This window comes from Scyliorhinus torazame, chromosome 4 (genome assembly GCF_047496885.1).
Source record: "Scyliorhinus torazame isolate Kashiwa2021f chromosome 4, sScyTor2.1, whole genome shotgun sequence".
Taxonomy (NCBI): domain Eukaryota; kingdom Metazoa; phylum Chordata; class Chondrichthyes; order Carcharhiniformes; family Scyliorhinidae; genus Scyliorhinus; species Scyliorhinus torazame.
This window is the reverse complement of record NC_092710.1, coordinates 67243100-67269927: the sequence shown is the minus strand read 5'-3', so window position 1 is coordinate 67269927 and position 26828 is coordinate 67243100. Positions and strand designations below refer to the sequence as shown.

General features: G+C 45.6%; 12 non-coding genes across 12 annotated transcripts; all 12 read right to left on the bottom strand.

Annotated features, from left to right (window-relative positions):
* Nucleotides 1–678: 678 nt before the first annotated feature.
* Nucleotides 679–752, bottom strand: trnai-aau (transfer RNA isoleucine (anticodon AAU)). Its single transcript has one exon. It is a non-coding gene; the product is annotated as a tRNA-Ile (tRNA).
* A 2115-nt stretch (nucleotides 753–2867) lies between these two features.
* trnai-aau (transfer RNA isoleucine (anticodon AAU)) lies at nucleotides 2868–2941 on the bottom strand. The gene has a single exon. It is a non-coding gene; the product is annotated as a tRNA-Ile (tRNA).
* Nucleotides 2942–5056: 2115 nt separating this feature from the next.
* On the bottom strand, nucleotides 5057–5130 carry trnai-aau (transfer RNA isoleucine (anticodon AAU)). Its single transcript has one exon. It is a non-coding gene; the product is annotated as a tRNA-Ile (tRNA).
* A 2115-nt stretch (nucleotides 5131–7245) lies between these two features.
* trnai-aau (transfer RNA isoleucine (anticodon AAU)) lies at nucleotides 7246–7319 on the bottom strand. Its single transcript has one exon. It is a non-coding gene; the product is annotated as a tRNA-Ile (tRNA).
* Nucleotides 7320–9427: 2108 nt separating this feature from the next.
* trnai-aau (transfer RNA isoleucine (anticodon AAU)) lies at nucleotides 9428–9501 on the bottom strand. Its single transcript has one exon. It is a non-coding gene; the product is annotated as a tRNA-Ile (tRNA).
* Nucleotides 9502–11616: 2115 nt separating this feature from the next.
* trnai-aau (transfer RNA isoleucine (anticodon AAU)) lies at nucleotides 11617–11690 on the bottom strand. Its single transcript has one exon. It is a non-coding gene; the product is annotated as a tRNA-Ile (tRNA).
* A 2115-nt stretch (nucleotides 11691–13805) lies between these two features.
* trnai-aau (transfer RNA isoleucine (anticodon AAU)) lies at nucleotides 13806–13879 on the bottom strand. Its single transcript has one exon. It is a non-coding gene; the product is annotated as a tRNA-Ile (tRNA).
* Nucleotides 13880–15987: 2108 nt separating this feature from the next.
* Nucleotides 15988–16061, bottom strand: trnai-aau (transfer RNA isoleucine (anticodon AAU)). Its single transcript has one exon. It is a non-coding gene; the product is annotated as a tRNA-Ile (tRNA).
* A 2115-nt stretch (nucleotides 16062–18176) lies between these two features.
* Nucleotides 18177–18250, bottom strand: trnai-aau (transfer RNA isoleucine (anticodon AAU)). Its single transcript has one exon. It is a non-coding gene; the product is annotated as a tRNA-Ile (tRNA).
* Nucleotides 18251–20365: 2115 nt separating this feature from the next.
* Nucleotides 20366–20439, bottom strand: trnai-aau (transfer RNA isoleucine (anticodon AAU)). The gene has a single exon. It is a non-coding gene; the product is annotated as a tRNA-Ile (tRNA).
* A 2115-nt stretch (nucleotides 20440–22554) lies between these two features.
* On the bottom strand, nucleotides 22555–22628 carry trnai-aau (transfer RNA isoleucine (anticodon AAU)). The gene has a single exon. It is a non-coding gene; the product is annotated as a tRNA-Ile (tRNA).
* A 2115-nt stretch (nucleotides 22629–24743) lies between these two features.
* On the bottom strand, nucleotides 24744–24817 carry trnai-aau (transfer RNA isoleucine (anticodon AAU)). The gene has a single exon. It is a non-coding gene; the product is annotated as a tRNA-Ile (tRNA).
* Between the last annotated feature and the right edge of the window lie 2011 nt (nucleotides 24818–26828).

Genomic DNA, 26828 nt, shown 5'->3' with positions numbered 1-26828 from the left:
ATTTTGATCGTTCCAGACGTGTTTCAGTGTAATTACCTAAGGAAGGAGCAGCGCACCGAAAGCTAGTGACATCGGAACAAACCTGTTGGACTTTAACCTGGTGTTGTAAGACTTCTTTCTGTGCTCACCCCAGTCCAACGCCGGCATATCCACATCAGTGTAATTAGCACCACATTATAAATGGGTAGTGCAGCTTTTTGAAAAAGACATTTCGAAGCATCAAATGTATTTGGCGTAGCCAGCAAACGACTGCATGTTAAGCAATCGGATTGTTGAAGGTGGCAGCATTTGAGCCAAATTACTGGCAAGAGGTTAGTAATTCCTGCACAGCGTTGCTGAACTCATCAATACCGCAATTACAAGGTAGGCTGGTATGACATGGTGCCCTGGCTTTAGCAACGCTGCCTGGAGCAGATTAGCCTGAAACATTGCAATGAAGGAGACGTAAAACACAGTTCAGAGCGACGTGAATTGTCATCTGCAGGAGTTCGCTATTGATTAGGAGACGTTGGACACATTTGTGACACAGAACTGTAAAAGAACGACAGTTTCTCATAAAAAGTGGCAGATACTGTCCAAGAGGCGCCAAGCAGTTAAAGGGGACTCTGCGCTGCCCCAGCAGAGTCAAAATACCGCTCCAAATAGCAACAGAAGTAGATCACGATGTGATAACTTCGTTGGCCAGTACGGGGATCGAACCCGCGACCTTGGCGTTATTAGCACCACGCTCTAACCATCTGAGCTAACCGGCCATGTATGCAGCATTGGCTGGAGTGACCATGCCGTTTCCAAATTCACTCCAGTCCTGAATGGTGGGCTCGTCTGACATGTTGCGGGGCTATTTCCAACGTTACCTGGAGCAGGTTTGCCTGGAAATTGCAGTAATTGGAGGTAAGACATTGTTCAGAACCACGTGAATTGTCATCGCTGTAGACTAGGAAACTTTGGAAGCATGTTACCGACACGTTTGTGGCGCAGAAATGTAAAAGAATGAAAAAGTGGCAGATATTATCCAAGAGGAGTCAAGCAGATAAAAGGGACTCTGCGCTGCCTCAGGTCAGTAATAATGCCGCGCCAGTAACACTGGGCAGGTTGCCTGCAAACAGACGAGGCAAGCAGATCATTTCGTGACGGAGTTGTTTTGTTGACTCGTACGAGGATCAAACGAGCTTGGCGTCAATTAGCACCACGCTCGAACCATTGAGTTAACCGGCCATGTACGTATGATCACCTCGTGTGACCATGGCGATTCCAAATTTAGTCCAGTCGTGAATGGAGAATTGAGTATTCTTTCCTGACTGATCGCGAACAAGCTGGATCGCGCGAATTTGCCTTTTGTAAATTCCACACTTTAGGTTGCCAGCAAGCCGTAAGGATTTGCTTTCCCCTAGAACTTTCTGCATGTTTCCAACTGACAAACTTCTCACCAACACTTACGCTGGCTTCGACATTGTTGAACACATTGTGCCTGGAGCATCGCCCAATCTGCAAACTTTCTCCTCATCAAATTTCTCATGTATTCATCTTTATGATCGAAATTTCACAGTAACTTATTGGCAGTGTTAATGTACGCCTACTTGTGACAGTAAAGATTATTATTATTCTAGCACGGGATGTGCTACGGCTCACATTTCCAGTACTTGTCCGCCAAAGCCTTTGGTCGGGTTTCTTCATTGAAAGAGTAAAAGCAGCTGACCCTGTGAATTCAAAATTCAGTCGAAATGTAACCGTGCCGAAATAAAGTGCATGAGGATTATTCAGTAATAAGTCTCACAACACCATATTAAAGTCCAACAGGTTGATTTGAAATCGTAAGCTTTGGCAGCGCTGTCCCTTCATCAGGTAAAGTGGTCCTTCATCTCTTCAACTGATGAAGGGACGGCGCTTCCAAAGCTTGTGATTTCAAATAAACCTGTTGCTGTCACACTTCATGTTGCTGTCACACTTCTTTCTGTATCCAGCGCCAGCATCTCAACATCATGCAAATTATTTGCAATTGCAGGACAGGCGCTCACATTAGTCCGAATGGACGGCCGCTGCTTCAGCACGAAATGATGATGAGCCAGCTGAATTTTAAATTGGGGTAAATGGTTCGGGGATTTACAAGCTAAGAACATTAACCGGGAGATCATGCGTCGCCTCTCAATAGATTAGCAAACAAGTATACTTCTCGCCTTAAGGTATTTTGATCGTTCCAGACGTGTTTCAGTGTAATTACCTGAGGAAGGAGCAGCGCACCGAAAGCTAGTGACATCGGAACAAACCTGTTGGACTTTAACCTGGTGTTGTAAGACTTCTTTCTGTGCTCACCCCAGTCCAACGCCGGCATATCCACATCAGTGTAATTAGCACCACATTATAAATGGGGAGTGCAGCTTTTTGAAAAAGACATTTCGAAGCATCAAATGTATTTGGCGTAGCCAGCAAACGACTGCATGTTAAGCAATCGGATTGTTGAAGGTGGCAGCATTTGAGCCAAATTACTGGCAAGAGGTTAGTAATTCCTGCACAGCGTTGCTGAACTCATCAATACCGCAATTACAAGGTAGGCTGGTATGACATGGTGCCCTGGCTTTAGCAACGCTGCCTGGAGCAGATTAGCCTGAAACATTGCAATGAAGGAGACGTAAAACACAGTTCAGAGCGACGTGAATTGTCATCTGCAGGAGTTCGCTATTGATTAGGAGACGTTGGACACATTTGTGACACAGAACTGTAAAAGAACGACAGTTTCTCAGAAAAAGTGGCAGATACCGTCCACGAGGCGCCAAGCAGTTAAAGGGGACTCTGCGCTGCCCCAGCAGAGTCAAAATACCGCTCCAACTAGCCGCAGAAGTGGACATTAGATCACGATGTGATTACTTCGTTGGCCAGTACGGGGATCGAACCCGCGACCTTGGCGTTATTAGCACCACGCTCTAACCATCTGAGCTAACCGGCCATGTATGCGTCATTAGCTGGAGTGACCATGCCGTTTCCAAATTCACTCCAGTCCTGAATGGTGGGCTCGTCTGACATGTTGCGGGGCTATTTCCAACGTTGCCTGGAGCAGATTTGCCTGGAAATTGCAGTAATTGGAGGTAAGACATTGTTCAGAACGACGTGAATTGTCATCGCTGTAGACTAGGAAACTTTGGAAGCATGTTACCGACACGTTTGTGGCGCAGAAATGTAAAAGAATGAAAAAGTGGCAGATATTATCCAAGAGGAGTCAAGCAGATAAAAGGGACTCTGCGCTGCCTCAGGTCAGTAATAATGCCGCGCCAGTAACACTGGGCAGGTTGCCTGCAAACAGACGAGGCAAGCAGATCATTTCGTGACGGAGTTGTTTTGTTGACTCGTACGAGGATCAAACGACCTTGGCGTCAATTAGCACCACGCTCGAACCATTGAGTTAACCGGCCATGTACGTATGATCACCTCGTGTGACCATGGCGATTCCAAATTTAGTCCAGTCGTGAATGGAGAATTGAGTATTCTTTCCTGACTGATCGCGAACAAGCTGGATCGCGCGAATTTGCCTTTTGTAAATTCCACACTTTAGGTTGCCAGCAAGCCGTAAGGATTTGCTTTCCCCTAGAACTTTCTGCATGTTTCCAACTGACAAACTTCTCACCAACACTTACGCTGGCTTCGACATTGTTGAACACATTGTGCCTGGAGCATCGCCCAATCTGCAAACTTTCTCCTCATCAAATTTCTCATGTATTCATCTTTATGATCGAAATTTCACAGTAACTTATTGGCAGTGTTAATGTACGCCTACTTGTGACAGTAAAGATTATTATTATTCTAGCACGGGATGTGCTACGGCTCACATTTCCAGTACTTGTCCGCCAAAGCCTTTGGTCGGGTTTCTTCATTGAAAGAGTAAAAGCAGCTGACCCTGTGAATTCAAAATTCAGTCGAAATGTAACCGTGCCGAAATAAAGTGCATGAGGATTATTCAGTAATAAGTCTCACAACACCATATTAAAGTCCAACAGGTTGATTTGAAATCGTAAGCTTTGGCAGCGCTGTCCCTTCATCAGGTAAAGTGGTCCTTCATCTCTTCAACTGATGAAGGGACGGCGCTTCCAAAGCTTGTGATTTCAAATAAACCTGTTGCTGTCACACTTCATGTTGCTGTCACACTTCTTTCTGTATCCAGCGCCAGCATCTCAACATCATGCAAATTATTTGCAATTGCAGGACAGGCGCTCACATTAGTCCGAATGGACGGCCGCTGCTTCAGCACGAAATGATGATGAGCCAGCTGAATTTTAAATTGGGGTAAATGGTTCGGGGATTTACAAGCTAAGAACATTAACCGGGAGATCATGCGTCGCCTCTCAATAGATTAGCAAACAAGTATACTTCTCGCCTTCAGGTATTTTGATCGTTCCAGACGTGTTTCAGTGTAATTACCTGAGGAAGGAGCAGCGCACCGAAAGCTAGTGACATCGGAACAAACCTGTTGGACTTTAACCTGGTGTTGTAAGACTTCTTTCTGTGCTCACCCCAGTCCAACGCCGGCATATCCACATCAGTGTAATTAGGACCACATTATAAATGGGTAGTGCAGCTTTTTGAAAAAGACATTTCGAAGCATCAAATGTATTTGGCGTACCCAGCAAACGACTGCATGTTAAGCAATCGGATTGTTGAAGGTGGCAGCATTTGAGCCAAATTACTGGCAAGAGGTTAGTAATTCCTGCACAGCGTTGCTGAACTCATCAATACCGCAATTACAAGGTAGGCTGGTATGACATGGTGCCCTGGCTTTAGCAACGCTGCCTGGAGCAGATTAGCCTGAAACATTGCAATGAAGGAGACGTAAAACACAGTTCAGAGCGACGTGAATTGTCATCTGCAGGAGTTCGCTATTGATTAGGAGACGTTGGACACATTTGTGACACAGAACTGTAAAAGAACGACAGTTTCTCAGAAAAAGTGGCAGATACCGTCCAAGAGGCGCCAAGCAGTTAAAGGGGACTCTGCGCTGCCCCAGCAGAGTCAAAATACCGCTCCAACTAGCCGCAGAAGTGGACATTAGATCACGATGTGATTACTTCGTTGGCCAGTACGGGGATCGAACCCGCGACCTTGGCGTTATTAGCACCACGCTCTAACCATCTGAGCTAACCGGCCATGTATGCGTCATTAGCTGGAGTGACCATGCCGTTTCCAAATTCACTCCAGTCCTGAATGGTGGGCTCGTCTGACATGTTGCGGGGCTATTTCCAACGTTGCCTGGAGCAGATTTGCCTGGAAATTGCAGTAATTGGAGGTAAGACATTGTTCAGAACGACGTGAATTGTCATCGCTGTAGACTAGGAAACTTTGGAAGCATGTTACCGACACGTTTGTGGCGCAGAAATGTAAAAGAATGAAAAAGTGGCAGATATTATCCAAGAGGAGTCAAGCAGATAAAAGGGACTCTGCGCTGCCTCAGGTCAGTAATAATGCCGCGCCAGTAACACTGGGCAGGTTGCCTGCAAACAGACGAGGCAAGCAGATCATTTCGTGACGGAGTTGTTTTGTTGACTCGTACGAGGATCAAACGACCTTGGCGTCAATTACCACCACGCTCGAACCATTGAGTTAACCGGCCATGTACGTATGATCACCTCGTGTGACCATGGCGATTCCAAATTTAGTCCAGTCGTGAATGGAGAATTGAGTATTCTTTCCTGACTGATCGCGAACAAGCTGGATCGCGCGAATTTGCCTTTTGTAAATTCCACACTTTAGGTTGCCAGCAAGCCGTAAGGATTTGCTTTCCCCTAGAACTTTCTGCATGTTTCCAACTGACAAACTTCTCACCAACACTTACGCTGGCTTCGACATTGTTGAACACATTGTGCCTGGAGCATCGCCCAATCTGCAAACTTTCTCCTCATCAAATTTATCATGTATTCATCTTTATGATCGAAATTTCACAGTAACTTATTGGCAGTGTTAATGTACGCCTACTTGTGACAGTAAAGATTATTATTATTCTAGCACGGGATGTGCTACGGCTCACATTTCCAGTACTTGTCCGCCAAAGCCTTTGGTCGGGTTTCTTCATTGAAAGAGTAAAAGCAGCTGACCCTGTGAATTCAAAATTCAGTCGAAATGTAACCGTGCCGAAATAAAGTGCATGAGGATTATTCAGTAATAAGTCTCACAACACCATATTAAAGTCCAACAGGTTGATTTGAAATCGTAAGCTTTGGCAGCGCTGTCCCTTCATCAGGTAAAGTGGTCCTTCATCTCTTCAACTGATGAAGGGACGGCGCTTCCAAAGCTTGTGATTTCAAATAAACCTGTTGCTGTCACACTTCATGTTGCTGTCACACTTCTTTCTGTATCCAGCGCCAGCATCTCAACATCATGCAAATTATTTGCAATTGCAGGACAGGCGCTCACATTAGTCCGAATGGACGGCCGCTGCTTCAGCACGAAATGATGATGAGCCAGCTGAATTTTAAATTGGGGTAAATGGTTCGGGGATTTACAAGCTAAGAACATTAACCGGGAGATCATGCGTCGCCTCTCAATAGATTAGCAAACAAGTATACTTCTCGCCTTAAGGTATTTTGATCGTTCCAGACGTGTTTCAGTGTAATTACCTGAGGAAGGAGCAGCGCACCGAAAGCTAGTGACATCGGAACAAACCTGTTGGACTTTAACCTGGTGTTGTAAGACTTCTTTCTGTGCTCACCCCAGTCCAACGCCGGCATATCCACATCAGTGTAATTAGCACCACATTATAAATGGGTAGTGCAGCTTTTTGAAAAAGACATTTCGAAGCATCAAATGTATTTGGCGTACCCAGCAAACGACTGCATGTTAAGCAATCGGATTGTTGAAGGTGGCAGCATTTGAGCCAAATTACTGGCAAGAGGTTAGTAATTCCTGCACAGCGTTGCTGAACTCATCAATACCGCAATTACAAGGTAGGCTGGTATGACATGTTGCCCTGGCTTTAGCAACGCTGCCTGGAGCAGATTAGCCTGAAACATTGCAATGAAGGAGACGTAAAACACAGTTCAGAGCGACGTGAATTGTCATCTGCAGGAGTTCGCTATTGATTAGGAGACGTTGGACACATTTGTGACACAGAACTGTAAAAGAACGACAGTTTCTCAGAAAAAGTGGCAGATACTGTCCAAGAGGCGCCAAGCAGTTAAAGGGGACTCTGCGCTGCCCCAGCAGAGTCAAAATACCGCTCCAAATAGCCGCAGAAGTGGACATTAGATCACGATGAGATTACTTCGTTGGCCAGTACGGGGATCGAACCCGCGACCTTGGCGTTATTAGCACCACGCTCTAACCATCTGAGCTAACCGGCCATGTATGCGTCATTGGCTGGAGTGACCATGCCGTTTCCAAATTCACTCCAGTCCTGAATGGTGGGCTCGTCTGACATGTTGCGGGGCTATTTCCAACGTTGCCTGGAGCAGATTTGCCTGGAAATTGCAGTAATTGGAGGTAAGACATTGTTCAGAACGACGTGAATTGTCATCGCTGTAGACTAGGAAACTTTGGAAGCATGTTACCGACACGTTTGTGGCGCCGAAATGTAAAAGAATGAAAAAGTGGCAGATATTATCCAAGAGGAGTCAAGCAGATAAAAGGGACTCTGCGCTGCCTCAGGTCAGTAATAATGCCGCGCCAGTAACACTGGGCAGGTTGCCTGCAAACAGACGAGGCAAGCAGATCATTTCGTGACGGAGTTGTTTTGTTGACTCGTACGAGGATCAAACGACCTTGGCGTCAATTAGCACCACGCTCGAACCATTGAGTTAACCGGCCATGTATGTATGATCACCTCGTGTGACCATGGCGATTCCAAATTTAGTCCAGTCGTGAATGGAGAATTGAGTATTCTTTCCTGACTGATCGCGAACAAGCTGGATCGCGCGAATTTGCCTTTTGTAAATTCCACCCTTTAGGTTGCCAGCAAGCCGTAAGGATTTGCTTTCCCCTAGAACTTTCTGCATGTTTCCAACTGACAAACTTCTCACCAACACTTACGATGGCTTCGACATTGTTGAACACATTGTGCCTGGAGCATCGCCCAATCTGCAAACTTTCTCCTCATCAAATTTCTCATGTATTCATCTTTATGATCGAAATTTCACAGTAACTTATTGGCAGTGTTAATGTACGCCTACTTGTGACAGTAAAGATTATTATTATTCTAGCACGGGATGTGCTACGGCTCACATTTCCAGTACTTGTCCGCCAAAGCCTTTGGTCGGGTTTCTTCATTGAAAGAGTAAAAGCAGCTGACCCTGTGAATTCAAAATTCAGTCGAAATGTAACCGTGCCGAAATAAAGTGCGTGCGGATTATTCAGTAATAAGTCTCACAACACCATATTAAAGTCCAACAGGTTGATTTGAAATCGTAAGCTTTGGCAGCGCTGTCCCTTCATCAGGTAAAGTGGTCCTTCATCTCTTCAACTGATGAAGGGACGGCGCTGCCAAAGCTTGTGATTTCAAATAAACCTGTTGCTGTCACACTTCTTGTTGCTGTCACACTTCTTTCTGTATCCAGCGCCAGCATCTCAACATCATGCAAATTATTTGCAATTGCAGGACAGGCGCTCACATTAGTCCGAATGGACGGCCGCTGCTTCAGCACGAAATGATAATGAGCCAGCTGAATTTTAAATTGGGGTAAATGGTTCGGGGATTTACAAGCTAAGAACATTAACGGGGAGATCATGCGTCGCCTCTCAATAGATTAGCAAACAAGTATACTTCTCGCCTTAAGGTATTTTGATCGTTGCAGACGTGTTTCAGTGTAATTACCTGAGGAAGGAGCAGCGCACCGAAAGCTAGTGACATCGGAACAAACCTGTTGGACTTTAACCTGGTGTTGTAAGACTTCTTTCTGTGCTCACCCCAGTCCAACGCCGGCATATCCACATCAGTGTAATTAGCACCACATTATAAATGGGGAGTGCAGCTTTTTGAAAAAGACATTTCGAAGCATCAAATGTATTTGGCGTAGCCAGCAAACGACTGCATGTTAAGCAATCGGATTGTTGAAGGTGGCAGCATTTGAGCCAAATTACTGGCAAGAGGTTAGTAATTCCTGCACAGCGTTGCTGAACTCATCAATACCGCAATTACAAGGTAGGCTGGTATGACATGGTGCCCTGGCTTTAGCAACGCTGCCTGGAGCAGATTAGCCTGAAACATTGCAATGAAGGAGACGTAAAACACAGTTCAGAGCGACGTGAATTGTCATCTGCAGGAGTTCGCTATTGATTAGGAGACGTTGGACACATTTGTGACACAGAACTGTAAAAGAACGACAGTTTCTCAGAAAAAGTGGCAGATACTGTCCAAGAGGCGCCAAGCAGTTAAAGGGGACTCTGCGCTGCCCCAGCAGAGTCAAAATACCGCTCCAACTAGCCACAGAAGTAGATCACGATGTGATTTCTTCGTTGGCCAGTACGGGGATCGAACCCGCGACCTTGGCGTTATTAGCACCACGCTCTAACCATCTGAGCTAACCGGCCATGTATGCAGCATTGGCTGGAGTGACCATGCCGTTTCCAAATTCACTCCAGTCCTGAATGGTGGGCTCGTCTGACATGTTGCGTGGCTATTTCCAACGTTACCTGGAGCAGGTTTGCCTGGAAATTGCAGTAATTGGAGGTAAGACATTGTTCAGAACGACGTGAATTGTCATCGCTGTAGACTAGGAAACTTTGGAAGCATGTTACCGACACGTTTGTGGCGCCGAAATGTTAAAGAATGAAAAAGTGGCAGATATTATCCAAGAGGAGTCAAGCAGATAAAAGGGACTCTGCGCTGCCTCAGGTCAGTAATAATGCCGCGCCAGTAACACTGGGCAGGTTGCCTGCAAACAGACGAGGCAAGCAGATCATTTCGTGACGGAGTTGTTTTGTTGACTCGTACGAGGATCAAACGAGCTTGGCGTCAATTAGCACCACGCTCGAACCATTGAGTTAACCGACCATGTACGTATGATCACCTCGTGTGACCATGGCGATTCCAAATTTAGTCCAGTCGTGAATGGAGAATTGAGTATTCTTTCCTGACTGATCGCGAACAAGCTGGATCGCGCGAATTTGCCTTTTGTAAATTCCACACTTTAGGTTGCCAGCAAGCCGTAAGGATTTGCTTTCCCCTAGAACTTTCTGCATGTTTCCAACTGACAAACTTCTCACCAACACTTACGCTGGCTTCGACATTGTTGAACACATTGTGCCTGGAGCATCGCCCAATCTGCAAACTTTCTCCTCATCAAATTTCTCATGTATTCATCTTTATGATCGAAATTTCACAGTAACTTATTGGCAGTGTTAATGTACGCCTACTTGTGACAGTAAAGATTATTATTATTCTAGCACGGGATGTGCTACGGCTCACATTTCCAGTACTTGTCCGCCAAAGCCTTTGGTCGGGTTTCTTCATTGAAAGAGTAAAAGCAGCTGACCCTGTGAATTCAAAATTCAGTCGAAATGTAACCGTGCCGAAATAAAGTGCATGAGGATTATTCAGTAATAAGTCTCACAACACCATATTAAAGTCCAACAGGTTGATTTGAAATCGTAAGCTTTGGCAGCGCTGTCCCTTCATCAGGTAAAGTGGTCCTTCATCTCTTCAACTGATGAAGGGACGGCGCTTCCAAAGCTTGTGATTTCAAATAAACCTGTTGCTGTCACACTTCATGTTGCTGTCACACTTCTTTCTGTATCCAGCGCCAGCATCTCAACATCATGCAAATTATTTGCAATTGCAGGACAGGCGCTCACATTAGTCCGAATGGACGGCCGCTGCTTCAGCACGAAATGATGATGAGCCAGCTGAATTTTAAATTGGGGTAAATGGTTCGGGGATTTACAAGCTAAGAACATTAACCGGGAGATCATGCGTCGCCTCTCAATAGATTAGCAAACAAGTATACTTCTCGCCTTAAGGTATTTTGATCGTTCCAGACGTGTTTCAGTGTAATTACCTGAGGAAGGAGCAGCGCACCGAAAGCTAGTGACATCGGAACAAACCTGTTGGACTTTAACCTGGTGTTGTAAGACTTCTTTCTGTGCTCACCCCAGTCCAACGCCGGCATATCCACATCAGTGTAATTAGCACCACATTATAAATGGGTAGTGCAGCTTTTTGAAAAAGACATTTCGAAGCATCAAATGTATTTGGCGTAGCCAGCAAACGACTGCATGTTAAGCAATCGGATTGTTGAAGGTGGCAGCATTTGAACCAAATTACTGGCAAGAGGTTAGTAATTCCTGCACAGCGTTGCTGAACTCATCAATACCGCAATTACAAGGTAGGCTGGTATGACATGGTGCCCTGGCTTTAGCAACGCTGCCTGGAGCAGATTAGCCTGAAACATTGCAATGAAGGAGACGTAAAACACAGTTCAGAGCGACGTGAATTGTCATCTGCAGGAGTTCGCTATTGATTAGGAGACGTTGGACACATTTGTGACACAGAACTGTAAAAGAACGACAGTTTCTCAGAAAAAGTGGCAGATACTGTCAAAGAGGCGCCAAGCAGTTAAAGGGGACTCTGCGCTACCCCAGCAGAGTCAAAATACCGCACCAACTAGCCGCAGAAGTGGACATTAGATCACGATGTGATTACTTCGTTGGCCAGTACGGGGATCGAACCCGCGACCTTGGCGTTATTAGCACCACGCTCTAACCATCTGAGCTAACCGGCCATGTATGCATCATTGGCTGGAGTGACCATGCCGTTTCCAAATTCACTCCAGTCCTGAATGGTGGGCTCGTCTGACATGTTGCGCGGCTATTTCCAACGTTGCCTGGAGCAGAGTTGCCTGGAAATTGCAGTAATTGGAGGTAAGACATTGTTCAGAACGACGTGCATTGTCATCGCTGTAGACTAGGAAACTTTGGAAGCATGTTACCGACACGTTTGTGGCGCCGAAATGTGAAAGAATGAAAAAGTGGCAGATATTATCCAAGAGGAGTCAAGCAGATAAAAGGGACTCTGCGCTGCCTCAGGTCAGTAATAATGCCGCGCCAGTAACACTGGGCAGGTTGCCTGCAAACAGACGAGGCAAGCAGATCATTTCGTGACGGAGTTGTTTTGTTGACTCGTACGAGGATCAAACGACCTTGGCGTCAATTAGCACCACGCTCGAACCATTGAGTTAACCGGCCATGTACGTATGATCACCTCGTGTGACCATGGCGATTCCAAATTTAGTCCAGTCGTGAATGGAGAATTGAGTATTCTTTCCTGACTGATCGCGAACAAGCTGGATCGCGCGAATTTGCCTTTTGTAAATTCCACCCTTTAGGTTGCCAGCAAGCCGTAAGGATTTGCTTTCCCCTAGAACTTTCTACATGTTTCCAACTGACAAACTTCTCACCAACACTTACGCTGGCTTCGACATTGTTGAACACATTGTGCCTGGAGCATCGCCCAATCTGCAAACTTTCTCCTCATCAAATTTCTCATGTATTCATTTTTATGATCGAAATTTCACAGTAACTTATTGGCAGTGTTAATGTACGCCTACTTGTGACAGTAAAGATTATTATTATTCTAGCACGGGATGTGCTACGGCTCACATTTCCAGTACTTGTCCGCCAAAGCCTTTGGTCGGGTTTCTTCATTGAAAGAGTAAAAGCAGCTGACCCTGTGAATTCAAAATTCAGTCGAAATGTAACCGTGCCGAAATAAAGTGCGTGCGGATTATTCAGTAATAAGTCTCACAACACCATATTAAAGTCCAACAGGTTGATTTGAAATCGTAAGCTTTGGCAGCGCTGTCCCTTCATCAGGTAAAGTGGTCCTTCATCTCTTCAACTGATGAAGGGACGGCGCTGCCAAAGCTTGTGATTTCAAATAAACCTGTTGCTGTCACACTTCATGTTGCTGTCACACTTCTTTCTGTATCCAGCGCCAGCATCTCAACATCATGCAAATTATTTGCAATTGCAGGACAGGCGCTCACATTAGTCCGAATGGACGGCCGCTGCTTCAGCACGAAATGATGATGAGCCAGCTGAATTTTAAATTGGGGTAAATGGTTCGGGGATTTACAAGCTAAGAACATTAACCGGGAGATCATGCGTCGCCTCTCAATAGATTAGCAAACAAGTATACTTCTCGCCTTAAGGTATTTTGATCGTTCCAGACGTGTTTCAGTGTAATTACCTGAGGAAGGAGCAGCGCACCGAAAGCTAGTGACATCGGAACAAACCTGTTGGACTTTAACCTGGTGTTGTAAGACTTCTTTCTGTGCTCACCCCAGTCCAACGCCGGCATATCCACATCAGTGTAATTAGCACCACATTATAAATGGGTAGTGCAGCTTTTTGAAAAAGACATTTCGAAGCATCAAATGTATTTGGCGTAGCCAGCAAACGACTGCATGATAAGCAATCGGATTGTTGAAGGTGGCAGCATTTGAGCCAAATTACTGGCAAGAGGTTAGTAATTCCTGCACAGCGTTGCTGAACTCATCAATACCGCAATTACAAGGTAGGCTGGTATGACATGGTGCCCTGGCTTTAGCAACGCTGCCTGGAGCAGATTAGCCTGAAACATTGCAATGAAGGAGACGTAAAACACAGTTCAGAGCGACGTGAATTGTCATCTGCAGGAGTTCGCTATTGATTAGGAGACGTTGGACACATTTGTGACACAGAACTGTAAAAGAACGACAGTTTCTCAGAAAAAGTGGCAGATACTGTCAAAGAGGCGCCAAGCAGTTAAAGGGGACTCTGCGCTACCCCAGCAGAGTCAAAATACCGCTCCAACTAGCCGCAGAAGTGGACATTAGATCACGATGTGATTACTTCGTTGGCCAGTACGGGGATCGAACCCGGGACCTTGGCGTTATTAGCACCACGCTCTAACCATCTGAGCTAACCGGCCATGTATGCATCGTTGGCTGGAGTGACCATGCCGTTTCCAAATTCACTCCAGTCCTGAATGGTGGGCGAGTCTGACATGTTACGGGGCTATTTCCAACGTTGCCTGGAGCAGATTTGCCTGGAAATTGCAGTAATTGGAGGTAAGACATTGTTCAGAACGACGTGCATTGTCATCGCTGTAGACTAGGAAACTTTGGAAGCATGTTACTGACACGTTTGTGGCGCCGAAATGTGAAAGAATGAAAAAGTGGCAGATATTATCCAAGAGGAGTCAAGCAGATAAAAGGGACTCTGCGCTGCCTCAGGTCAGTAATAATGCCGCGCCAGTAACACTGGGCAGGTTGGCTGCAAACAGACGAGGCAAGCAGATCATTTCGTGACGGAGTTGTTTTGTTGACTCGTACGAGGATCAAACGACCTTGGCGTCAATTAGCACCACGCTCGAACCATTGAGTTAACCGACCATGTACGTATGAACACCTCGTGTGACCATGGCGATTCCAAATTTAGTCCAGTCGTGAGTGGAGAATTGAGTATTCTTTCCTGACTGATCGCGAACAAGCTGGATCGCGCGAATTTGCCTTTTGTAAATTCCACCCTTTAGGTTGCCAGCAAGCCGTCAGGATTTGCTTTCCCCTAGAACTTTCTGCATGTTTCCAACTGACAAACTTCTCACCAACACTTACGCTGGCTTCGACATTGTTGAACACATTGTGCCTGGAGCATCGCCCAATCTGCAAACTTTCTCCTCATTAAATTTCTCATGTATTCATCTTTATGATCGAAATTTCACAGTAACTTATTGGCAGTGTTAATGTACGCCTACTTGTGACAGTAAAGATTATTATTATTCTAGCACGGGATGTGATACGGCTCACATTTCCAGTACTTGTCCGCCAAAGCCTTTGGTCGGGTTTCTTCATTGAAAGAGTAAAAGCAGCTGACCATGTGAATTCAAAATTCAGTCGAAATGTAACCGTGCCGAAATAAAGTTCTTGCGGATTATTCAGTAATAAGTCTCACAACACCATATTAAAGTCCAACAGGTTGATTTGAAATCGTAAGCTTTGGCAGCGCTGTCCCTTCATCAGGTAAAGTGGTCCTTCATCTCTTCAACTGATGAAGGGACGGCGCTGCCAAAGCTTGTGATTTCAAATAAACCTGTTGCTGTCACACTTCATGTTGCTGTCACACTTCTTTCTGTATCCAGCGCCAGCATCTCAACATCATGCAAATTATTTGCAATTGCAGGACAGGCGCTCACATTAGTCCGAATGGACGGCCGCTGCTTCAGCACGAAATGATGATGAGCCAGCTGAATTTTAAATTGGGGTAAATGGTTCGGGGATTTACAAGCTAAGAACATTAACGGGGAGATCATGCGTCGCCTCTCAATAGATTAGCAAACAAGTATACTTCTCGCCTTAAGGTATTTTGATCGTTCCAGACGTGTTTCAGTGTAATTACCTGAGGAAGGAGCAGCGCACCGAAAGCTAGTGACATCGGAACAAACCTGTTGGACTTTAACCTGGTGTTGTAAGACTTCTTTCTGTGCTCACCCCAGTCCAACGCCGGCATATCCACATCAGTGTAATTAGCACCACATTATAAATGGGTAGTGCAGCTTTTTGAAAAAGACATTTCGAAGCATCAAATGTATTTGGCGTAGCCAGCAAACGACTGCATGTTAAGCAATCGGATTGTTGAAGGTGGCAGCATTTGAGCCAAATTACTGGCAAGAGGTTAGTAATTCCTGCACAGCGTTGCTGAACTCATCAATACCGCAATTACAAGGTAGGCTGGTATGACATGGTGCCCTGGCTTTAGCAACGCTGCCTGGAGCAGATTAGCCTGAAACATTGCAATGAAGGAGACGTAAAACACAGTTCAGAGCGACGTGAATTGTCATCTGCAGGAGTTCGCTATTGATTAGGAGACGTTGGACACATTTGTGACACAGAACTGTAAAAGAACGACAGTTTCTCATAAAAAGTGGCAGATACTGTCCAAGAGGCGCCAAGCAGTTAAAGGGGACTCTGCGCTGCCCCAGCAGAGTCAAAATACCGCTCCAAATAGCAACAGAAGTAGATCACGATGTGATAACTTAGTTGGCCAGTACGGGGATCGAACCCGCGACCTTGGCGTTATTAGCACCACGCTCTAACCATCTGAGCTAACCGGCCATGTATGCAGCATTGGCTGGAGTGACCATGCCGTTTCCAAATTCACTCCAGTCCTGAATGGTGGGCTCGTCTGACGTGTTGCGGGGCTATTTCCAACGTTACCTGGAGCAGGTTTGCCTGGAAATTGCAGTAATTGGAGGTAAGACATTGTTCAGAACCACGTGAATTGTCATCGCTGTAGACTAGGAAACTTTGGAAGCATGTTACCGACACGTTTGTGGCGCCGAAATGTTAAAGAATGAAAAAGTGGCAGATATTATCCAAGAGGAGTCAAGCAGATAAAAGGGACTCTGCGCTGCCTCAGGTCAGTAATAATGCCGCGCCAGTAACACTGGGCAGGTTGCCTGCAAACAGACGAGGCAAGCAGATCATTTCGTGACGGAGTTGTTTTGTTGACTCGTACGAGGATCAAACGAGCTTGGCGTCAATTAGCACCACGCTCGAACCATTGAGTTAACCGGCCATGTACGTATGATCACCTCGTGTGACCATGGCGATTCCAAATTTAGTCCAGTCGTGAATGGAGAATTGAGTATTCTTTCCTGACTGATCGCGAACAAGCTGGATCGCGCGAATTTGCCTTTTGTAAATTCCACACTTTAGGTTGCCAGCAAGCCGTAAGGATTTGCTTTCCCCTAGAACTTTCTGCATGTTTCCAACTGACAAACTTCTCACCAACACTTACGCTGGCTTCGACATTGTTGAACACATTGTGCCTGGAGCATCGCCCAATCTGCAAACTTTCTCCTCATCAAATTTATCATGTATTCATCTTTATGATCGAAATTTCACAGTAACTTATTGGCAGTGTTAATGTACGCCTACTTGTGACAGTAAAGATTATTATTATTCTAGCACGGGATGTGCTACGGCTCACATTTCCAGTACTTGTCCGCCAAAGCCTTTGGTCGGGTTTCTTCATTGAAAGAGTAAAAGCAGCTGACCCTGTGAATTCAAAATTCAGTCGAAATGTAACCGTGCCGAACTAAAGTGCATGAGGATTATTCAGTAATAAGTCTCACAACACCATATTAAAGTCCAACAGGTTGATTTGAAATCGTAAGCTTTGGCAGCGCTGTCCCTTCATCAGGTAAAGTGGTCCTTCATCTCTTCAACTGATGAAGGGACGGCGCTTCCAAAGCTTGTGATTTCAAATAAACCTGTTGCTGTCACACTTCATGTTGCTGTCACACTTCTTTCTGTATCCAGCGCCAGCATCTCAACATCATGCAAATTATTTGCAATTGCAGGACAGGCGCTCACATTAGTCCGAATGGACGGCCGCTGCTTCAGCACGAAATGATGATGAGCCAGCTGAATTTTAAATTGGGGTAAATGGTTCGGGGATTTACAAGCTAAGAACATTAACCGGGAGATCATGCGTCGCCTCTCAATAGATTAGCAAACAAGTATACTTCTCGCCTTAAGGTATTTTGATCGTTCCAGACGTGTTTCAGTGTAATTACCTGAGGAAGGAGCAGCGCACCGAAAGCTAGTGACATCGGAACAAACCTGTTGGACTTTAACCTGGTGTTGTAAGACTTCTTTCTGTGCTCACCCCAGTCCAACGCCGGCATATCCACATCAGTGTAATTAGCACCACATTATAAATGGGTAGTGCAGCTTTTTGAAAAAGACATTTCGAAGCATCAAATGTATTTGGCGTACCCAGCAAACGACTGCATGTTAAGCAATCGGATTGTTGAAGGTGGCAGCATTTGAGCCAAATTACTGGCAAGAGGTTAGTAATTCCTGCACAGCGTTGCTGAACTCATCAATACCGCAATTACAAGGTAGGCTGGTATGACATGGTGCCCTGGCTTTAGCAACGCTGCCTGGAGCAGATTAGCCTGAAACATTGCAATGAAGGAGACGTAAAACACAGTTCAGAGCGACGTGAATTGTCATCTGCAGGAGTTCGCTATTGATTAGGAGACGTTGGACACATTTGTGACACAGAACTGTAAAAGAACGACAGTTTCTCAGAAAAAGTGGCAGATACCGTCCACGAGGCGCCAAGCAGTTAAAGGGGACTCTGCGCTGCCCCAGCAGAGTCAAAATACCGCTCCAACTAGCCGCAGAAGTGGACATTAGATCACGATGTGATTACTTCGTTGGCCAGTACGGGGATCGAACCCGCGACCTTGGCGTTATTAGCACCACGCTCTAACCATCTGAGCTAACCGGCCATGTATGCGTCATTAGCTGGAGTGACCATGCCGTTTCCAAATTCACTCCAGTCCTGAATGGTGGGCTCGTCTGACATGTTGCGGGGCTATTTCCAACGTTGCCTGGAGCAGATTTGCCTGGAAATTGCAGTAATTGGAGGTAAGACATTGTTCAGAACGACGTGAATTGTCATCGCTGTAGACTAGGAAACTTTGGAAGCATGTTACCGACACGTTTGTGGCGCAGAAATGTAAAAGAATGAAAAAGTGGCAGATATTATCCAAGAGGAGTCAAGCAGATAAAAGGGACTCTGCGCTGCCTCAGGTCAGTAATAATGCCGCGCCAGTAACACTGGGCAGGTTGCCTGCAAACAGACGAGGCAAGCAGATCATTTCGTGACGGAGTTGTTTTGTTGACTCGTACGAGGATCAAACGACCTTGGCGTGAATTAGCACCACGCTCGAACCATTGAGTTAACCGGCCATGTACGTATGATCACCTCGTGTGACCATGGCGATTCCAAATTTAGTCCAGTCGTGAATGGAGAATTGAGTATTCTTTCCTGACTGATCGCGAACAAGCTGGATCGCGCGAATTTGCCTTTTGTAAATTCCACACTTTAGGTTGCCAGCAAGCCGTAAGGATTTGCTTTCCCCAAGAACTTTCTGCATGTTTCCAACTGACAAACTTCTCACCAACACTTACGCTGGCTTCGACATTGTTGAACACATTGTGCCTGGAGCATCGCCCAATCTGCAAACTTTCTCCTCATCAAATTTCTCATGTATTCATCTTTATGATCGAAATTTCACAGTAACTTATTGGCAGTGTTAATGTACGCCTACTTGTGACAGTAAAGATTATTATTATTCTAGCACGGGATGTGCTACGGCTCACATTTCCAGTACTTGTCCGCCAAAGCCTTTGGTCGGGTTTCTTCATTGAAAGAGTAAAAGCAGCTGACCCTATGAATTCAAAATTCAGTCGAAATGTAACCGTGCCGAAATAAAGTGCGTGCGGATTATTCAGTAATAAGTCTCACAACACCATATTAAAGTCCAACAGGTTGATTTGAAATCGTAAGCTTTGGCAGCGCTGTCCCTTCATCAGGTAAAGTGGTCCTTCATCTCTTCAACTGATGAAGGGACGGCGCTGCCAAAGCTTGTGATTTCAAATAAACCTGTTGCTGTCACACTTCTTGTTGCTGTCACACTTCTTTCTGTATCCAGCGCCAGCATCTCAACATCATGCAAATTATTTGCAATTGCAGGACAGGCGCTCACATTAGTCCGAATGGACGGCCGCTGCTTCAGCACGAAATGATGATGAGCCAGCTGAATTTTAAATTGTGGTAAATGGTTCGGGGATTTACAAGCTAAGAACATTAACGGGGAGATCATGCGTCGCCTCTCAATAGATTAGCAAACAAGTATACTTCTCGCCTTAAGGTATTTTGATCGTTGCAGACGTGTTTCAGTGTAATTACCTGAGGAAGGAGCAGCGCACCGAAAGCTAGTGACATCGGAACAAACCTGTTGGACTTTAACCTGGTGTTGTAAGACTTCTTTCTGTGCTCACCCCAGTCCAACGCCGGCATATCCACATCAGTGTAATTAGCACCACATTATAAATGGGGAGTGCAGCTTTTTGAAAAAGACATTTCGAAGCATCAAATGTATTTGGCGTAGCCAGCAAACGACTGCATGTTAAGCAATCGGATTGTTGAAGGTGGCAGCATTTGAGCCAAATTACTGGCAAGAGGTTAGTAATTCCTGCACAGCGTTGCTGAACTCATCAATACCGCAATTACAAGGTAGGCTGGTATGACATGGTGCCCTGGCTTTAGCAACGCTGCCTGGAGCAGATTAGCCTGAAACATTGCAATGAAGGAGACGTAAAACACAGTTCAGAGCGACGTGAATTGTCATCTGCAGGAGTTCGCTATTGATTAGGAGACGTTGGACACATTTGTGACACAGAACTGTAAAAGAACGACAGTTTCTCAGAAAAAGTGGCAGATACTGTCCAAGAGGCGCCAAGCAGTTAAAGGGGACTCTGCGCTGCCCCAGCAGAGTTAAAATACCGCTCCAACTAGCCGCAGAAGTGGACATTAGATCACGATGTGATTATTTCTTTGGCCAATACGGGGATCGAACCCGCGACCTTGGCGTTATTAGCACCACGCTCTAACCATCTGAGCTAACCGGCCACGTATGCAGCATTGGCTGGAGTGACCATGCCGTTTCCAAATTCACTCCAGTCCTGAATGGTGGGCTCGTCTGACATGTTGCGGGGCTATTTCCAACGTTGCCTGGAGCAGATTTGCCTGGAAATTGCAGTAATTGGAGGTAAGACATTGTTCAGAACGACGTGAATTGTCATCGCTGTAGACTAGGAAACTTTGGAAGCATGTTACCGACACGTTTGTGGCGCAGAAATGTAAAAGAATGAAAAAGTGGCAGATATTATCCAAGAGGAGTCAAGCAGATAAAAGGGACTCTGCGCTGCCTCAGGTCAGTAATAATGCCGCGCCAGTAACACTGGGCAGGTTGCCTGCAAACAGACGAGGCAAGCAGATCATTTCGTGACGGAGTTGTTTTGTTGACTCGTACGAGGATCAAACGACCTTGGCGTCAATTAGCACCACGCTCGAACCATTGAGTTAACCGGCCATGTACGTATGATCACCTCGTGTGACCATGGCGATTCCAAATTTAGTCCAGTCGTGAATGGAGAATTGAGTATTCTTTCCTGACTGATCGCGAACAAGCTGGATCGCGCGAATTTGCCTTTTGTAAATTCCACCCTTTAGGTTGCCAGCAAGCCGTAAGGATTTGCTTTCCCCTAGAACTTTCTGCATGTTTCCAACTGACAAACTTCTCACCAACACTTACGCTGGCTTCGACATTGTTGAACACATTGTGCCTGGAGCATCGCCCAATCTGCAAACTTTCTCCTCATCAAATTTCTCATGTATTCATCTTTATGATCGAAATTTCACAGTAACTTATTGGCAGTGTTAATGTACGCCTACTTGTGACAGTAAAGATTATTATTATTCTAGCACGGGATGTGCTACGGCTCACATTTCCAGTACTTGTCCGCCAAAGCCTTTGGTCGGGTTTCTTCATTGAAAGAGTAAAAGCAGCTGACCCTGTGAATTCAAAATTCAGTCGAAATGTAACCGTGCCGAAATAAAGTGCGTGCGGATTATTCAGTAATAAGTCTCACAACACCATATTAAAGTCCAACAGGTTGATTTGAAATCGTAAGCTTTGGCAGCGCTGTCCCTTCATCAGGTAAAGTGGTCCTTCATCTCTTCAACTGATGAAGGGACGGCGCTGCCAAAGCTTGTGATTTCAAATAAACCTGTTGCTGTCACACTTCTTGTTGCTGTCACACTTCTTTCTGTATCCAGCGCCAGCATCTCAACATCATGCAAATTATTTGCAATTGCAGGACAGGCGCTCACATTAGTCCGAATGGACGGCCGCTGCTTCAGCACGAAATGATGATGAGCCAGCTGAATTTTAAATTGGGGTAAATGGTTCGGGGATTTACAAGCTAAGAACATTAACCGGGAGATCATGCGTCGCCTCTCAATAGATTAGCAAACAAGTATACTTCTCGCCTTAAGGTATTTTGATCGTTCCAGACGTGTTTCAGTGTAATGACCTGAGGAAGGAGCAGCGCACCGAAAGCTAGTGACATCGGAACAAACCTGTTGGACTTTAACCTGGTGTTGTAAGACTTCTTTCTGTGCTCACCCCAGTCCAACGCCGGCATATCCACATCAGTGTAATTAGCACCACATTATAAATGGGTAGTGCAGCTTTTTGAAAAAGACATTTCGAAGCATCAAATGTATTTGGCGTAGCCAGCAAACGACTGCATGTTAAGCAATCGGATTGTTGAAGGTGGCAGCATTTGAGCCAAATTACTGGCAAGAGGTTAGTAATTCCTGCACAGCGTTGCTGAACTCATCAATACCGCAATTACAAGGTAGGCTGGTATGACATGGTGCCCTGGCTTTAGCAACGCTGCCTGGAGCAGATTAGCCTGAAACATTGCAATGAAGGAGACGTAAAACACAGTTCAGAGCGACGTGAATTGTCATCTGCAGGAGTTCGCGATTGATTAGGAGACGTTGGACACATTTGTGACACAGAACTGTAAAAGAACGACAGTTTCTCAGAAAAAGTGGCAGATACTGTCCAAGAGGCGCCAAGCAGTTTAAGGGGACTCTGCGCTGCCCCAGAAGAGTCAAAATACCGCTCCAACGAGCCGCAGAAGTGGACATTAGATCACGATGTGATTACTTCGTTGGCCAGTACGGGGATCGAACCCGCGACCTTGGCGTTATTAGCACCACGCTCTAACCATCTGAGCTAACCGGCCATGTATGCAGCATTGGCTGGAGTGACCATGCCGTTTCCAAATTCACTCCAGTCCTGAATGGTGGGCTCGTCTGACATGTTGCGGGGCTATTTCCAACGTTGCCTGGAGCAGATTTGCCTGGAAATTGCAGTAATTGAAGGTAAGACATTGTTCAGAACGACGTGAATTGTCATCGCTGTAGACTAGGAAACTTTGGAAGCATGTTACCGACACGTTTGTGGCGCAGAAATGTAAAAGAATGAAAAAGTGGCAGATATTATCCAAGAGGAGTCAAGCAGATAAAAGGGACTCTGCGCTGCCTCAGGTCAGTAATAATGCCGCGCCAGTAACACTGGGCAGGTTGCCTGCAAACAGACGAGGCAAGCAGATCATTTCGTGACGGAGTTGTTTTGTTGACTCGTACGAGGATCAAACGACCTTGGCGTCAATTACCACCACGCTCGAACCATTGAGTTAACCGGCCATGTACGTATGATCACCTCGTGTGACCATGGCGATTCCAAATTTAGTCCAGTCGTGAATGGAGAATTGAGTATTCTTTCCTGACTGATCGCGAACAAGCTGGATCGCGCGAATTTGCCTTTTGTAAATTCCACCCTTTAGGTTGCCAGCAAGCCGTAAGGATTTGCTTTCCCCTAGAACTTTCTGCATGTTTCCAACTGACAAACTTCTCACCAACACTTACGCTGGCTTCGACATTGTTGAACACATTGTGCCTGGAGCATCGCCCAATCTGCAAACTTTCTCCTCATCAAATTTCTCATGTATTCATTTTTATGATCGAAATTTCACAGTAACTTATTGGCAGTGTTAATGTACGCCTACTTGTGACAGTAAAGATTATTATTATTCTAGCACGGGATGTGCTACGGCTCACATTTCCAGTACTTGTCCGCCAAAGCCTTTGGTCGGGTTTCTTCATTGAAAGAGTAAAAGCAGCTGACCCTGTGAATTCAAAATTCAGTCGAAATGTAACCGTGCCGAAATAAAGTGCGTGCGGATTATTCAGTAATAAGTCTCACAACACCATATTAAAGTCCAACAGGTTGATTTGAAATCGTAAGCTTTGGCAGCGCTGTCCCTTCATCAGGTAAAGTGGTCCTTCATCTCTTCAACTGATGAAGGGACGGCGCTGCCAAAGCTTGTGATTTCAAATAAACCTGTTGCTGTCACACTTCTTGTTGCTGTCACACTTCTTTCTGTATCCAGCGCCAGCATCTCAACATCATGCAAATTATTTGCAATTGCAGGACAGGCGCTCACATTAGTCCGAATGGACGGCCGCTGCTTCAGCACGAAATGATGATGAGCCAGCTGAATTTTAAATTGGGGTAAATGGTTCGGGGATTTACAAGCTAAGAACATTAACCGGGAGATCATGCGTCGCCTCTCAATAGATTAGCAAACAAGTATACTTCTCGCCTTAAGGTATTTTGATGGTTCCAGACGTGTTTCAGTGTAATTACCTGAGGAAGGAGCAGCGCACCGAAAGCTAGTGACATCGGAACAAACCTGTTGGACTTTAACCTGGTGTTGTAAGACTTCTTTCTGTGCTCACCCCAGTCCAACGCCGGCATATCCACATCAGTGTAATTAGCACCACATTATAAATGGGGAGTGCAGCTTTTTGAAAAAGACATTTCGAAGCATCAAATGTATTTGGCGTAGCCAGCAAACGACTGCATGTTAAGCAATCGGATTGTTGAAGGTGGCAGCATTTGAGCCAAATTACTGGCAAGAGGTTAGTAATTCCTGCACAGCGTTGCTGAACTCATCATTACCGCAATTACAAGGTAGGCTGGTATGACATGGTGCCCTGGCTTTAGCAACGCTGCCTGGAGCAGATTAGCCTGAAACATTGCAATGAAGGAGACGTAAAACACAGTTCAGAGCGACGTGAATTGTCATCTGCAGGAGTTCGCGATTGATTAGGAGACGTTGGACACATTTGTGACACAGAACTGTAAAAGAACGACAGTTTCTCAGAAAAAGTGGCAGATACTGTCCAAGAGGCGCCAAGCAGTTTAAGGGGACTCTGCGCTGCCCCAGAAGAGTCAAAATACCGCTCCAACGAGCCGCAGAAGTGGACATTAGATCACGATGTGATTACTTCGTTGGCCAGTACGGGGATCGAACCCGCGACCTTGGCGTTATTAGCACCACGCTCTAACCATCTGAGCTAACCGGCCATGTATGCAGCATTGGCTGGAGTGACCATGCCGTTTCCAAATTCACTCCAGTCCTGAATGGTGGGCTCGTCTGACATGTTGCGGGGCTATTTCCAACGTTGCCTGGAGCAGATTTGCCTGGAAATTGCAGTAATTGGAGGTAAGACATTGTTCAGAACGACGTGAATTGTCATCGCTGTAGACTAGGAAACTTTGGAAGCATGTTACCGACACGTTTGTGGCGCAGAAATGTAAAAGAATGAAAAAGTGGCAGATATTATCCAAGAGGAGTCAAGCAGATAAAAGGGACTCTGCGCTGCCTCAGGTCAGTAATAATGCCGCGCCAGTAACACTGGGCAGGTTGCCTGCAAACAGACGAGGCAAGCAGATCATTTCGTGACGGAGTTGTTTTGTTGACTCGTACGAGGATCAAACGACCTTGGCGTCAATTACCACCACGCTCGAACCATTGAGTTAACCGGCCATGTACGTATGATCACCTCGTGTGACCATGGCGATTCCAAATTTAGTCCAGTCGTGAATGGAGAATTGAGTATTCTTTCCTGACTGATCGCGAACAAGCTGGATCGCGCGAATTTGCCTTTTGTAAATTCCACCCTTTAGGTTGCCAGCAAGCCGTAAGGATTTGCTTTCCCCTAGAACTTTCTGCATGTTTCCAACTGACAAACTTCTCACCAACACTTACGCTGGCTTCGACATTGTTGAACACATTGTGCCTGGAGCATCGCCCAATCTGCAAACTTTCTCCTCATCAAATTTCTCATGTATTCATTTTTATGATCGAAATTTCACAGTAACTTATTGGCAGTGTTAATGTACGCCTACTTGTGACAGTAAAGATTATTATTATTCTAGCACGGGATGTGCTACGGCTCACATTTCCAGTACTTGTCCGCCAAAGCCTTTGGTCGGGTTTCTTCATTGAAAGAGTAAAAGCAGCTGACCCTGTGAATTCAAAATTCAGTCGAAATGTAACCGTGCCGAAATAAAGTGCGTGCGGATTATTCAGTAATAAGTCTCACAACACCATATTAAAGTCCAACAGGTTGATTTGAAATCGTAAGCTTTGGCAGCGCTGTCCCTTCATCAGGTAAAGTGGTCCTTCATCTCTTCAACTGATGAAGGGACGGCGCTGCCAAAGCTTGTGATTTCAAATAAACCTGTTGCTGTCACACTTCTTGTTGCTGTCACACTTCTTTCTGTATCCAGCGCCAGCATCTCAACATCATGCAAATTATTTGCAATTGCAGGACAGGCGCTCACATTAGTCCGAATGGACGGCCGCTGCTTCAGCACGAAATGATGATGAGCCAGCTGAATTTTAAATTGGGGTAAATGGTTCGGGGATTTACAAGCTAAGAACATTAACCGGGAGATCATGCGTCGCCTCTCAATAGATTAGCAAACAAGTATACTTCTCGCCTTAAGGTATTTTGATGGTTCCAGACGTGTTTCAGTGTAATGACCTGAGGAAGGAGCAGCGCACCGAAAGCTAGTGACATCGGAACAAACCTGTTGGACTTTAACCTGGTGTTGTAAGACTTCTTTCTGTGCTCACCCCAGTCCAACGCCGGCATATCCACATCAGTGTAATTAGCACCACATTATAAATGGGTAGTGCAGCTTTTTGAAAAAGACATTTCGAAGCATCAAATGTATTTGGCGTAGCCAGCAAACGACTGCATGTTAAGCAATCGGATTGTTGAAGGTGGCAGCATTTGAGCCAAATTACTGGCAAGAGGTTAGTAATTCCTGCACAGCGTTGCTGAACTCATCAATACCGCAATTACAAGGTAGGCTGGTATGACATGGTGCCCTGGCTTTAGCAACGCTGCCTGGAGCAGATTAGCCTGAAACATTGCAATGAAGGAGACGTAAAACACAGTTCAGAGCGACGTGAATTGTCATCTGCAGGAGTTCGCTATTGATTAGGAGACGTTGGACACATTTGTGACACAGAACTGTAAAAGAACGACAGTTTCTCATAAAAAGTGGCAGATACTGTCCAAGA